Source organism: Lepidochelys kempii, chromosome 7 (assembly GCF_965140285.1).
Source record: "Lepidochelys kempii isolate rLepKem1 chromosome 7, rLepKem1.hap1, whole genome shotgun sequence".
NCBI lineage: Eukaryota > Metazoa > Chordata > Testudines > Cheloniidae > Lepidochelys > Lepidochelys kempii.
Window position 1 is genome coordinate 11,143,275 of NC_136386.1, and position 13,285 is coordinate 11,156,559.

Sequence of the window (13,285 nt, forward strand, 5' to 3'; positions counted from 1 at the left end):
TGCTGCTGGAAGGAGAAGGAGAAGGGAGGGTGGGGCACTCAGGGGAGGGGGCAGAACGGGGCTGGAGCAGGGGCTGGAAGAGGTGAGACCAGGGCAGAATGGGGTGGGAAGAGACAAGGTGGGGCCTTGAGGGAGGGGGTGCAGTGGAAGTGGGGTCTGGGGCAGAATGGGGGTCCTGGATGAACATGTACAGCCCAACCTGCTGCTGTTTCGCTGATGTTGTTATTCGAGCGAGGTAAATCAAAGCTAGCTCAGGTATGTCTACCCATGCTGCAGTCAGACTTCGGACTGCAGCGTAGACATGCACAGCGAACCTGATCCAAAGACCAGTGAAACCAGTTTAAAACACTCCCATTGACTTCAGTGCGCTCTGGGTCCTTTAAACATCTTCTAGTGTTCAAGCACACTCCCACCAACGCACAGCAAACGTTAGGAAACGGGGCCTACCGTAGGGAAGTGATGCATGCCCATACCCCAGCCACAAAAAGATGGGTCTAGGTGAGAGCGTAAAGTGCTTATTGTCAATTGGGAACACTGCTATCTGTTCCTCCAGCAAAGACACTAATATAAACATTAGCAGGCTAGATCACATCAACCTTGCGAAGGCTACTGTGCTGCCATACAGGTCTTGCTTGACAAATGTTTCTTACTTTCAGTGAATGCTTCTGCTGCATATCAAAGAGGCACTAAACTTGCCTGTCCCCATACAGGTTTTCTGGGTTTTTTTGACCATTTCTACTGTGCTAGAATAAACTATTTTGCTGGTTTAGCCCTGAGTTCTGCCCTTACATACATATGACAAACTCCTACTGACTTCAGTGGAAGTCACATTGCTGGATTTGAAAGCAGGAGAGGGCAGATTTCTCAATGCCCAGCACTCACAACCGGGGCCAGATTTTCACAAGGGCTCTCTTGAAAATGTGACTGCTTATTTTGGCGCGCAAAAGGGAGCAGCGCTCTTTGGAGAAACTGCCCCCAAGTGTAAGCACAGAGCCCTCCGCTCCTGACAATTTCTGGCAATAGCGACTTGGATGCCATCAGAGTAACCACAAGATTTTACAAAGCCGTTGTAAAGAAACTGGATTGGGGAGGGGATGTTCTCAATTTCCAAACAAACTGTGGTTCTCGCTAGCATTGTCATCAGCTCGCAGGATGCTTGTGTTACCAGCTGTTAGGATTTTATTGCAAATCTAACAACATTTGACTTTGTTAAAAGCCCCAGCTCTTGGATTCATGTGATTAGGTGAGACTCTGAACTTTCATTTAAACAAGAAGTAAGTTTCTAGACCCCATGGAGGAAGAGGAAAGCTTAATTTCCTGACCCAAGTGGATCTTAAAGAATCAGAACCCAGCAGGCAAATAGAATGAGCCTCGAAGTTTGTTTGTTTTTTGTTTGTTTTTTAAATCTCATGATTTTGGAGGCTGACTCCAGATGCTAAATGCTTGGGGTTGGCATTCCCCACAGCACACATGCATAGTCGCCTGGCACTGCCTCGCTTGGTTGCCGTGAGCAGCGATTGTCTTCCTTTTGAGTCTCGTCCAGCACCAAGCCCATCAACAGTGCTTAACAAATATAGCAGCAATAATTAACTAAACACACAAGCATTAATACAAGCAGGCGACGAGTCACTCTCTCTGTGGCTAGACTCACTGCCGAGTGCTCAAATTCAGCTATGGAATTGCAGGTGGCTACAGGTGGTCGAGCGACAGATAGATCTTACCATGCCATCTCATTCTTTAAAATGAAGCCTCATCTTGATGCAGAACAGCTGGGCAGTTCCTTTTTAGTTCTGGTAGCCAGCATGGCTTATTGCCACAAGCAGAGGGCTCCTGGAAAGCATCTGGGTGGATAAAGCATAGGTGTAAGTTAAGGAACACCCCCACCCATATAGAGGCCCCTTACTAAGCATCATTCTGCTACTTTGTTCAGCCTGCCCCAGCTCCAGCAGCTCCGTCTTCAGCACATTATACATTCCCATTGTTCCTCACTGCATCATATCAGGCCCCCATGTGCAGAGCTTAATGCACATTCTTCCAGAGCACAGCTCTTGCTTTCAGTCTTTTCACTGCCTGCCTGACAAAGCGCCTAGCTATGCACAGTCAGCATCGGGGGAGGTGGCAAGTAGGGTGGGAGATGTTTCAGATTCCTGCTACTCCTGGCTCCAGTTTGCTTGGCTGCAGAATCCTTACAAGCAGAACTCAGCAGGAAGCTAGTAAGGGCAAAACTGTTTAGTTCAGAGACCTGAATTAATATCCCAGGCTACAAATGCTAGAGGGCCAGATTCATCCCTTGGGTAAGTGCACTGAAGTCAAAGGATTTACTGGAGGGATGAATCTGGCCCATTGGGGCTCAAGATAGCCTCCACGTGGGCACAGTACCACAGAGGCTGCTATATCGGTTTGGTCTGCTTATTCGCTCATCTCTAGTGCTATCTGCGGTGGGTTTGGGGGTCTAACCGCTGATCATTCGGTCAGGCCTGGAAACAGCCTCCAGTGGGAACTTTCAGTCATAGGTGAATGGGGCACAGTGACCTTCATCTCCTGCCCATTACCAGCCCCTTCAGACAAGTAGTGGAGAACACATGCATAGAAAAGATGAGGGTTACCCTAATACAGTGGTTCTCACCGGTGACCCCTTTCACACAGTAAACCTGTGAGGGCGACCCGCTAATAAATTAAAAACTTTTTTTTTTTTTACTGTTTAACACTGTTATAAATGCCGGAGGCGAAGCAGGGTTTGGGGGCGGAAGCTGACAGCTCACGACCCGCCCAGGAATAACTTCACAACCCCCTGAGGGGTCACGGCTCTCAGTTTGAGAACCCCTCCCCTAAAACATCCATTCGAGATTTCAGCCCATGATGTTCTGTACCCACTACACATCGGCTACTGGTTCTGGCCAAAGGGAAAACTCTCACCTAGTTCAACAAGAAACACGAACTGCAGCAGTGAAACTGATCATCACACCCACATGAGAGGCCCTTTCCTGACACAAGCTGAAATTATTTAAGCAGTGATTAAACTAATTTTTGTCTCCATTAGGGGCGTCCATCAGTGTAACTAGACCACTTTAGGATCACTTTAGTTCAACTGGGGCAATTTTTCTAATACAGACGAGCACTTGAGTTTGTAGAGAGCCTATAACAATAGCTCTGAGAGGTGTTAACTGCTTCTGTCCATCTGTGTGGGAGGATGCGGGAGAGGGAGAGAAGAGCGGGGAGGAAGGTGTTAACTCAGATGCCTGAAGCTGATTGAAGTGTCACCCTTGTAAGCGTTTTCACTGCTGATCAAAGTGTGGAAGAAAGGAGAGAGACAAGGAAAAGCTGTATAATCCACTGTGAGTGACATTTTAGCGTCTCAGGTGGCTGGAGCTTGTTCGTGGAAGAATGCTGCACGCTAAGTTCAGTGTGCAGACTCATTGGGTGGCGAAGGATACAAGTCACTTGACTTCCCTTTCCTCAGGGCTTGCTTCATTTCCAAGAACAAAGCTCAGAACCACACCAAATCAACTCGAACCACCCAAGGCCTTCCAAGCTTCAGCCAGCTGGGAGAAGAGAGGCCGTGACCCTTTCCCGCTGGTAGCGTCTCCTTTCCTTTTATAACCCACCCACGTGAGTCATGTGTCAGACAGGCACCTCTTACATGCCCAATCATGGTTACATCATCACAAGTCTCTTGATATTTTTAGCCCCTCGTTTGCCCCCTGCCTAGGCATAAATGTTGCACACGGCCCACAGGTGTATTTCGCTCCTGGGAGACAGCCTACCCTTATTAAACAGTGGCGCTTGCTCTCGTTCAGGTGGGAAAGGAGTTGAATGAATTGAAAAGGGCACCGCACGCCCAATTCCGATGTATGTTGTAAATTGTGTGTGGGCAATTTTTAATAAAGCAGATTTTTCATGTGGAACCAAGAGGCTTAATTGAAGGATGTGAGGGAGCTGGAATGTAATTGCTGCTAATCACTCTGCACCCAGAAACCTGCTGCAAAAGGCTTTTGTGTGTGTGTGTATGTGTTAAAAGCACACTTTTCTCTATTTCTATTTGCGGGGGGGGGGGGGGGGGGGAGGAATGCTCCGAGGCAATGGGCCGATTTGTAAGGTGTGAAAAGATGGGTCTCAGGTAGGGTGCGGAGGGGAAGGAGAAGAGAAGCTTCATCACCTTAGATCCTGCACTGCAAAAGTGATTCTGCTGCTGTGGGTAAAGCCTCAGGCAGGATTCTCCTGGAAAAGTGCCCACCTTCTCGCCCTCCCCAGTCAGTGGCCCTTAAAGTAGCCAGCCACTGAAGCAGCTGCCATGTCTGTGGCTGCAGGCAGCAACACGCCAGCCCCGAGCTTTTCTCCTGCACTCCTGGGGTGCTCAGCTTATTTTTCTGGCAGTGGGGCAGTGCTCTGGCTGGTTTGGGGAAGCTAGAAGCCCCTCAGCATGAGTGCTCTAGCCTTCCTTGCGCCTCTCCTTGGGCTTGTTATCAAGTGCTGCTGGAAAAAAAAAAAAAAAAAAGAGCATTCCTGCCCCATGTCCCTTGCAGACTAGTAAGTACGGGAGTGGAGCTGTCTATTGCGGGTGCGGAGGTGAAGGGTCAGGCCTCCAAGGAGCCTAAAGCAAAGCTGCTCCAGAGAGAATCCTGCACTGCTGTCTGGAAGGCAGAGACGGGGCAGGCAAAGGAAGCGTGCAGTAGCGGCAGGCTGACATCAAGCCGAAGAAATCCATAGCCGGTACAGCAACCCCGGCCCCTCTATCAGAGAAAAGAGGATGGAGCTGAGCAAACTGCCTGCCAGCAGCAGAATAAGTAAAGCAGGAGAAAACGAGCAGCGGGCCAGGTTCTCTGCTCAGCCAAGTTTCTGATTGGCGCAGCAGAGGGAGGAGGGGGAAGACTACATGAATCCCTGAGTCTCAGGGTGGCTGTGCACCAGCCCTGGCCCTGATTACAGCAGCTTAGGCAGTGCTAACCTGTGCCAGCTGGCAACAGCCCCTGAGGGACTGGATGTCAGCTGGGGAGAGCCAGAGTGCAGCATGCCCCAGCCACTCTCTCTGTGACAGCACGGCAGGGAGAGGAGGCAGATGAATGGGGAACACGAGCTCGGTGCCAGCAGAGAGCTGCTCAGAGCTGGGGGGGGGGCACTCAGCTGGGCAGATCCAGCTGCTTTCCAGCCCGGTTGTGCTGCCAGAGTGATCGGAAGGCAACAGAAAATCTGGCCTGCTGTATTCAATGGGTAACGTGAACAGTGCCATGTCTGGTGCCGTACAGACAATGAACGATGATCCGCTCGTCGGAAATTGGGCGAATGGGCGAATCCCTATCGTTGGAGAGACAGCAGCAGTATCCTCATTAGGAATTCAGATAATTACACAGAATTGCGTGGACTGCTCACGTACCTCGGGGTGGATGGGATGAAGGGCTGAACTGAGGCTGTTCTTGTGCACAGGTACAGGGCAAATCGCCCCACTCACACATCAAATGCCAATTGTAAAGGCTGCTTGGAAACTCCCTCCCTGGGCACGGGGGGGAGGGGTGTGTGGCCTTTCCTCCAGTGCAATGAATGGGGAGCCACTGTCAGGATGTGCTGGGTGCCTGCTATCTAATTAATTCCCTGAGATTGCGGGGGGAAGAAGGGGGGGCGATATAAGTGGACCCTGAGTACTTATTATCTGTACTGAAGTAGCACAACTCCATTGTGCCAGGCCTTGTACACACACAGTCCCTGCCCCACTTCATTTCTAGTGCACTTTGAGCCTAGTCAGGCAGCCCTTACTCATATCAGTAAGACTGATTGCAATCTGAGCAATTGGCCTAGAACTTTACCCACTTCTCCCCTGTGTTAGGGATAGCAGCTCCCCAGTTCTGTACCAGCTTGGCCCCAGCACAAGGCAAAGCTACTGTCCTAAGGTCCTGCCTGTGAGGGATCGGTTTAGCAGACCTCCATACCCACTTGTTCCCCAGAACACACCCTATATCAAAGGCAGGGTAGGTAGCAGGTGCAAAATGCAACTCCCTGTTACACCAGTTGGGAGTTTCTCTCCACCAGGGATATCCTCAGCTGGTGACTTACAGCCCAAATAAAGCCCCCTTTGCATTTACCGAGCAGCACAAATGGGCCGGATTGTGAAAGGGAATCTGGGCCGCTGTCTAATCTATCTATCCTCGGTATATTAGAGCCTTTCTGGAAACACTGTAGAGTAACAGCTAATGAGAGTGGATGTTTGTGAACCAGCTCAGTGGACAATTGGGGACAGTCTTTGTTCAGAATTTCACTAACTTTAACACTCACACACACACACTTGCTTGTGAGCGTTTGTCAGATTCCATTGTTCCTTGCTCTCCTGCCAGGCTTTTTATTCCCCAGCTCATGCCGGCTCGTTTGCTCAGAGGGAACATGCATGCAAGAGTTGCTAAGCAGCTGCATGGTTGTTGTTTTTTTTCTTTTTGGTTTGGGTTGGTTTTTTTATTAAGCTGGGAGTAGATTGTTCCTTCCCGTTTCCAGCAGTGGCAGTGTGACCCAGCTGACAATACAGCTGCCACTCAACCCAGCACCCAAACAACTTGGCCACATTTCAGACACCTGGCATAACACAAGAAGATATAGTGACAAAGGGGTGATCGCTTAACCTTGGGCACAACACAGAACTCATTTAAATGAGCTCGATTTTGGCACGACTCACAGAGAGCAGCTAAACAAGTGTAGCGAAGTGCATATGGTCCCAGCAGAGCTGGTGATTTTTGACGGCCTGTTATTTTGCTTCCTACCGCCCTTCCTCTAACACACCTAAGCGCTGTGTACTGTTTCCTGACAGTGCTTCCAGGAGCGAGGGTGCAGTGTTGGGAGGGTCCGTGGGGAGCAGAAGCATTTCCTCCTCAACACGTTCCATCTGGGAAGGCCATCCCTGGCTTGGCTGGCCTGCCGGCGTTGGAGGACTGGGTATCTCCAGCCCAGCTCACCTCACAGGAAGCCAGGGCAGGAACCACAGGCATATTTTCTCTTTTTCTTTCCTCTTCCCTGAACCTCCCATCTCGCCCCAGCCCTTGACATTTCTAGAGGTGGGCTGGAACCAAAACTCTGGGTCTGAACAACCCCAGACCTTGGAGAAGTCTGGAGCTGCATTTAAGTCCACACTGGGCTTCCGGCCCAGCCCCAGGTCTTTATTCCTTCCCAGGAGATCTCCTCCCATCCACTCTTCACATCTTCTTTTCTCTAGCCCAGTGAGACTCAGACCTCAGTGGTTCAGGAGACAAATTAGTGACCAGCATTACCCGAAAGATCCACAGTAGTGTGAATTCATTCTTGCATTTACTACAGTACTATACATTTTTTACCTCTTATATATGTTCTTCTCACAGCAAATAAGTTAATAACTTAGTGCAAGCTGATAACGTAATTGGTTAATAACATAGTAAAAGCACCCTGAGTGGTTAATAATTAAATCACACATTGTTTTAATATCATGTGCTTCAAAGATCCACAGGATGGTGAGCCTCAGTCTGAGTATCACTGCTCTAGCCTAGATGTCACTATGTGCCTCTCTTCTTCCCTTCCCCTCCTTTTCACTCCAGAGCCTGTTGTTTCTGCTTTCTCCCATTTCCCTCCTTCCTGGGGAATACCCATGGAATGAATGGCTATTCACTCTATCCCTCAAAGACCCTAGACAGTGCCGTGTCTATTCCCCCCGCAAGTGGCGCAAGATCTCACCAGAACCTGTCGCGACTGCTCCTTCAGCTGACAAGAAGGGGCCACTAGAGAGCAACATTAGACACCTCACCACCTGGGAATGGAGAACCTTGTCTTTGCTGTTCTCCCAGGTGCTGCCAGTGGTGGGAGCCAACCGGAAACCCTCCATCTTGCCACTCATCTGCCAGCCCAGCCATTCTCTCTCCTTCCCATCTTTTGGTTTCCATTTCCATGTACACTGGGCTTTGAGACTGGCAATGAGCCTCTTGACTTCCGCACTGGAGAAAATGTACAACGTTCAGTGAACCTCAGGCTTTCCAAAGTTTGCTGGCAATCCTGCTCCCAGAGTGTGGCAACTTTCTTGGAGAGGGTGCTGGGTTCACTGCCGTGCCCAGTAGCGCCAGGGTCCTCTCCTCCCCTTTCTGCCCTACCCCCCACAGATTTCTTCTGGTTACCTGGCCTGAGACTCAATAAGCAAGGATATAAGCCACTTACAAAAGGAGGGGAGCTTTTATTTATTTATTCAGCCATCTCCAGCACTTCAGTGCCACAAAGCGTTAGCATACCTCCCATCTGCATTATTTATTTCAGAGTTCAACACAGGTAAAGCTAAAGCTAGTATTGCATAAACATATGCCTCAGGCTTATGGGAAGAGTGACCCAGACAAGCTTCCTCTATACCAAGACAAATTTTCCCTGCAGGGTGAAATCCTGGTCATATTCAAGTCAATGGGAGTTTCACAGCTGACTTCAGTGGGGTGAGGATTCCACCCATAATGTTTTTGCAAGTTCATTGAATCCACTTTGATCTGAGTATCCCTTGCAGGAGACATTCCTTCTAGTGGGGGACCATCAGTTTAGTGATTGCTGGTTCTGATGCTCCTGATCAATAAGCATTTGTTCCATCAGCTTGTGTATCCCACAGCCCTTGGCGAGGGTTTTCTACCTTGGTCACATATAGAGGTCCAGCCAAGTTGGTCCATACCAGAGGATTCAGGTTTTCTTTGGACTCCCTTATGAATGAAGCTGCCTCCAGGCCCCAGCCTATGTTTCGGATCCATGATAGTCCTCAAAAGCTGAGCATGCTGTTCCTCCTTGAAGGGATGTTCATTCTGCTAAAATACTTTAAGAAGGGGGAGAAGCAATACTTAGCTTCCATGTTCCAGGAGAAAGTTGCCTCTTTCTCAGTCTACAGCCAGCACCATACACCATTGATATCCATGGCAAAGCCCCACCTCTTTTCAGTGTTCAGCAATCTCCCTCCATTTCACCTTACAACTAAAAGGCTACCCAGTAGCCTGATCACCAGGATGAACACCGCTGAAATTTAAAGGTACAGAACCCTAATAAGATTAATACAATTTGCACAATACCCATTGAAATCATCATAATGAGGCGAATACAGGATGGCTACCAACACAACATGAGTGGGCTTCCTCCGCTCTTGCAGAAGTAATTCCCCTGGTAGTGTTGCTCTAAAACACAAAGGAAGTTCTCTCACTTTGTTTCACCAATGTTTGTGCCAAGAACTTTTGTACCCTGAAAATAAAATGAACCTTGACTATGAAAGATGTGGCAATGGCTCAGTAACAAAACATCAGGAAGTTCTGATTCCATCAGGAAGAATTCAAAACTGGCCGGTTTTAATTATTTTGTTCTGAGTTGTTAGAGCTGTTAGAGGTGTCCTTCCCCAGAGTCCCTTGGACTCTACACACTGTAAGATGCAAACTCCTATGAGATCACAAAGAAACAGACAGGATGGTATATTAAATCCAGGTTTACAAAACATCCTGAATCCAAATATTACATTTTTATAATATCTGAACAAAAGCATTCCTGGCAGCTGGAAATATTTCTAAGCTCTTTGGGTCCTGGATTTACTGCCATGTGCCTCTGCTAAGGAAGCAATCAAATTCCACCTTAACTTGCATCATTAATTCTGCCCACCTTTCAGGACAGTATTGGCTAAGCCATTGTATTTAGGAAGCCGAGTTACATTAATGCAAGTGATTGTGAAAGTCCCGTCACCTCTCAAGCTTAATAAGAGAGAGAGAAATGAATTCCATTTTTCTAACTCCATATAGTCCCCAGTCTAAAGCACTGGAGTTTTGTGGCTGAGGTGAAAGCATGTATGTTCTCAACCAGGTTGTGTTTAGGTGCGTGAGAAGGCAGAAGATGACACTTCATCACATGGGTCCCAAGAGGGGAATGAGAACTATCAGTGAGGACTGCTCACACCATTGACATTTTCATTTCAAATTGGACCTCCCTGTGAACATCTTTCAAAAGAACTATTAAATTCTCTTCTACGTTTGGTGCCATAGATGGACACCGATGGACAGAGAGCAGCATTCTATTTTGTAGCATTTAATAAAAAAATGCATCTTTACAAAACATAGTTCCTGATTCTGTCGATGGGGAATTGCAGTATCATCCACGCCCTTGTAGAAATAGGCCCATCTTCTACCGCACACCCCACTGCATAGGTACTGGAGTGTTACCATTAAGTAGGAAAGTACTTGCTAGTGCATAGCATTTATAGAACACTTTACAAACAGCAATTAATCCTTGCTTGACCTGTGGGAGGCAGATGAGTATTGTTAGCCCTATTTTACACTTGGGGAAACGTTGGCCCAGTGAGGCAAAGTTACTTGCCCAAGGTCTCTCTGTGAGTAAGCGTCAGAGGGCAGGATTGGAACTCATCCTCTGCCACGCTGCTCCAAGCACTGGCCTTGCCTTAGTGGAGCGACCCACAGAATTTCTCTAACATCTGCCAGCTGGAATGGTCCCTTAGGGACTGTTCCACTGACCCAAGAATGTCTCCTTCCACCTTGAGATGCCTTGTCCGTGCTCCTGATATGCCCATTGTCAGAAGTGAGGGGTGGCTGGCGACATCAGCTTTATGCCTGCTGAGGATTCTTTGCCCACAGCAAAGAAAAACCCACAGCAGGCTCGCAGGGCAGCAGCGTAGACATTCCTGATCAGGCTGGAGACCAAGGTCTGAGACTCTGCCCCCTCGCCAGGTTTCAGAGCCTGGGCTCCAGCCTGGGCAGGAACATCTATGCCACAATTTGTAGCCCCACAGCCCACCTCCTGAGAGCCCAAGTCAGCTGACCTGGGCTCTGCAATTCAAAACTAACCAGGGGGTTTTCTTTGCAGTGTAAACATACCCTAAGCCCCCAGCTCCCACCCCATGCTTGTTAATCCAGCCTTTACCTTTGATAAGGGGCTAAGAACTCATTTGACAATCCTATTGCTTTTCCACAGGACACATGGATTCCACCAGTTCCCCAGCTCAGAACTATCAACTCTTCCCAAGGAGTGTGAACCATTTGCTTTCTTTACCATTCCCGGGCTTCCAAACCCCAACAGGGTGAAAGAGAATCAGCCGGGAAAAGAAACGCCAATTTCTCAGACAAGTGGCTGCGAGTCTGAGTCACAACAGAAAGATTCGGAGCCTTTTCCTCGGCCGTAGACCAGCACTGCACAAGGCTGCTCTGTGACTGCTCCACATAGACTTACTTCAGATTATTTTATCATTTGGTGTGCAGTCAACAAGCAAAATTTGCCATGGTAACAACTGCAGCTTGAGAGCCGTTCCCAGCAGTGCTCTGCTCTGAACACACGCACCTTCTTCTTGTTTGCCTTCTGAAGTCAGAGCGCAGCTCCTTGGCACTAGATCCCGCACCCTCCCCTTCCCCCCGCATCCAAGGGGCCCTTGGATTGAGCAATGGAGGCAGGTTTTGGACCTTAAGGATTACGACTGCCTTCCACCTCTGCTTTCAGCTGGGTATGTGCCCCACGAAGGGAAATAGCTGCTGTCTGACACACAGCAGTGCATGCTCTCTGGCCCTGATTCAGGAAAGCACTCACACATGGGCTTACCTTTACATCAGTGAGACTTGAGCTGAAGAGGAAAGTTAAGCACACGGTTAAAGGCAGTCCTGAATCAGGGCCTTTGTTTCCAGATAGCCCGAGGTGCTGAATGAGTTTAATTGGGTAGGGCACGGGACTGGGAGTCATGACACTTTAGCTCTGTTCTTAACTCCGCCACGGATCTGATCGGGGGCCTTGGGCAAGTCTCTGTGCCTCTGTTTTCCATCTCACTCTTTGTTTATTTTGTGCAGTAAGCTCTTTGGGGTGGCGACTGTCTCTCACTGTGTTTTTGTGACGGGCCTAGCACAACAGGGCCCTGACCCTGGCAAGCTCATTTAGGTCCCACTGTAATAATAGTTTCAATACTCATATTGGCTTTGCAAGTGCTCAGTCCCTCTCTGGATCAGGCCCATTTTTCTGCCCTGATGTCATGCACTAGTAGAAGTTCACTTAACACGACTTGGCGTATTTGCAGACCTTCCCCCAAGCCTGAGTTGAATTCCAAGTAATGAATTATCTTCAGGTTTGAGCCGAGCACTGAGAGTCAGGAAAGGATTCTGTTCCCAATGCTGTCACACGCTTCCTGCGTGACCTCAGGCAAGTCATTTAACCTGTCAAATGATGCAGAAGCCCCTGACCAAACTCACGGGGAACAAGCCTCCCTCAGATAGGCGAGATCTATGACCCACAAGCACTGATACACCGTATACCATTATTTGCTATGCTAAATAGCACTGTTTAAACAAGCAGTGCCCTTAAGCTTGGTGTGGTAGAGGCCATGTCAATATTAACTTGCCTGCAGCAGAGACTAGATAAGCATTCAGCTCTAAAGAGAGGTTTCTATCGTGTATAATGCCGACCTATGTCATTCTTTGGCCTCACTGCTCCCATGCTGTTTTAAAGTTAGCATCACCGCCCTGTTGTCAGACAGTAACATACCTCTGCTATAAATAATTCACTTTCTTCCAGCTAATATTTTTAATTTAATTTAAGGTCAATATCTGTAGGCCTCGATTCAGCAAAGCTCTTAAGCACATACTTGACTTGAATAATACTATTCCCTATTCAGCAAAGCACTTTAGACTATGCATAAGTTCCATTAAGTTCAAGGATGTTAAGCACAGGCTTAAACGCCTGAATAGGGATTGGATTACTCACAGGCTTAAAATTAAGCATCTGCTTAAGTGACCTGCTGACCTGGGGGAAATCAGTTGAACTGAATGTTAACGCCACTTCTTCTTACACCTGGAGCTAGTTTTTAATGACTGCTGTTTAACTCAATTTTGGTTTAAAATATTAAAAGAACTGCTTTTGCAGCTGGTTAACACAGGAGCAGTGGCTCTTGTCCATAGGGGGAACATATTGGCTGAACTCAGATACAAATCAACCTTTATCTTCACTCGTGGAGAGAGCCCAGAGAAGTCACTTGTGGCTCTGTTGCCCGTGAGTTATCATTCTCCTGACTCAGGAAGATAAAGGTCAGACACGAGCCCATGTATTCTCTGTATACATAGAATTGTTCTCACACCTGTTGCCTCAAGATTAGTGCACACCCACATGCTGCTTCTTTGATGACTCACATGTTAATTTCCAGCTCGCAGAATAATTATCAGACCCCAATATGATCTGAGAGATGGGTTAGCAAACTACTGAGTCTTCTGTTCGCACCTCCTCTGCAACGAGCTAATCTTGGGTCTGTTTGAGCTTCCACTGAAATCAGCTGAGGTTAAGGCAAAGCGACAAATGCCAT

The 13,285-nt window shown here is 48.2% G+C and overlaps 1 long non-coding RNA gene across 1 annotated transcript in view; it reads right to left on the minus strand.

Moving 5' to 3' along the window:
- Positions 1 to 1,731: 1,731 nt before the first annotated feature.
- Positions 1,732 to 13,285, minus strand: part of LOC140914083 (uncharacterized) — a 53,878-nt gene continuing 42,324 nt past the window's right edge. The window contains exon 3 of the long non-coding RNA XR_012159763.2: positions 1,732 to 1,841. This is a non-coding gene — a long non-coding RNA (uncharacterized LOC140914083). The remainder of the gene's footprint in view (positions 1,842 to 13,285) is intronic.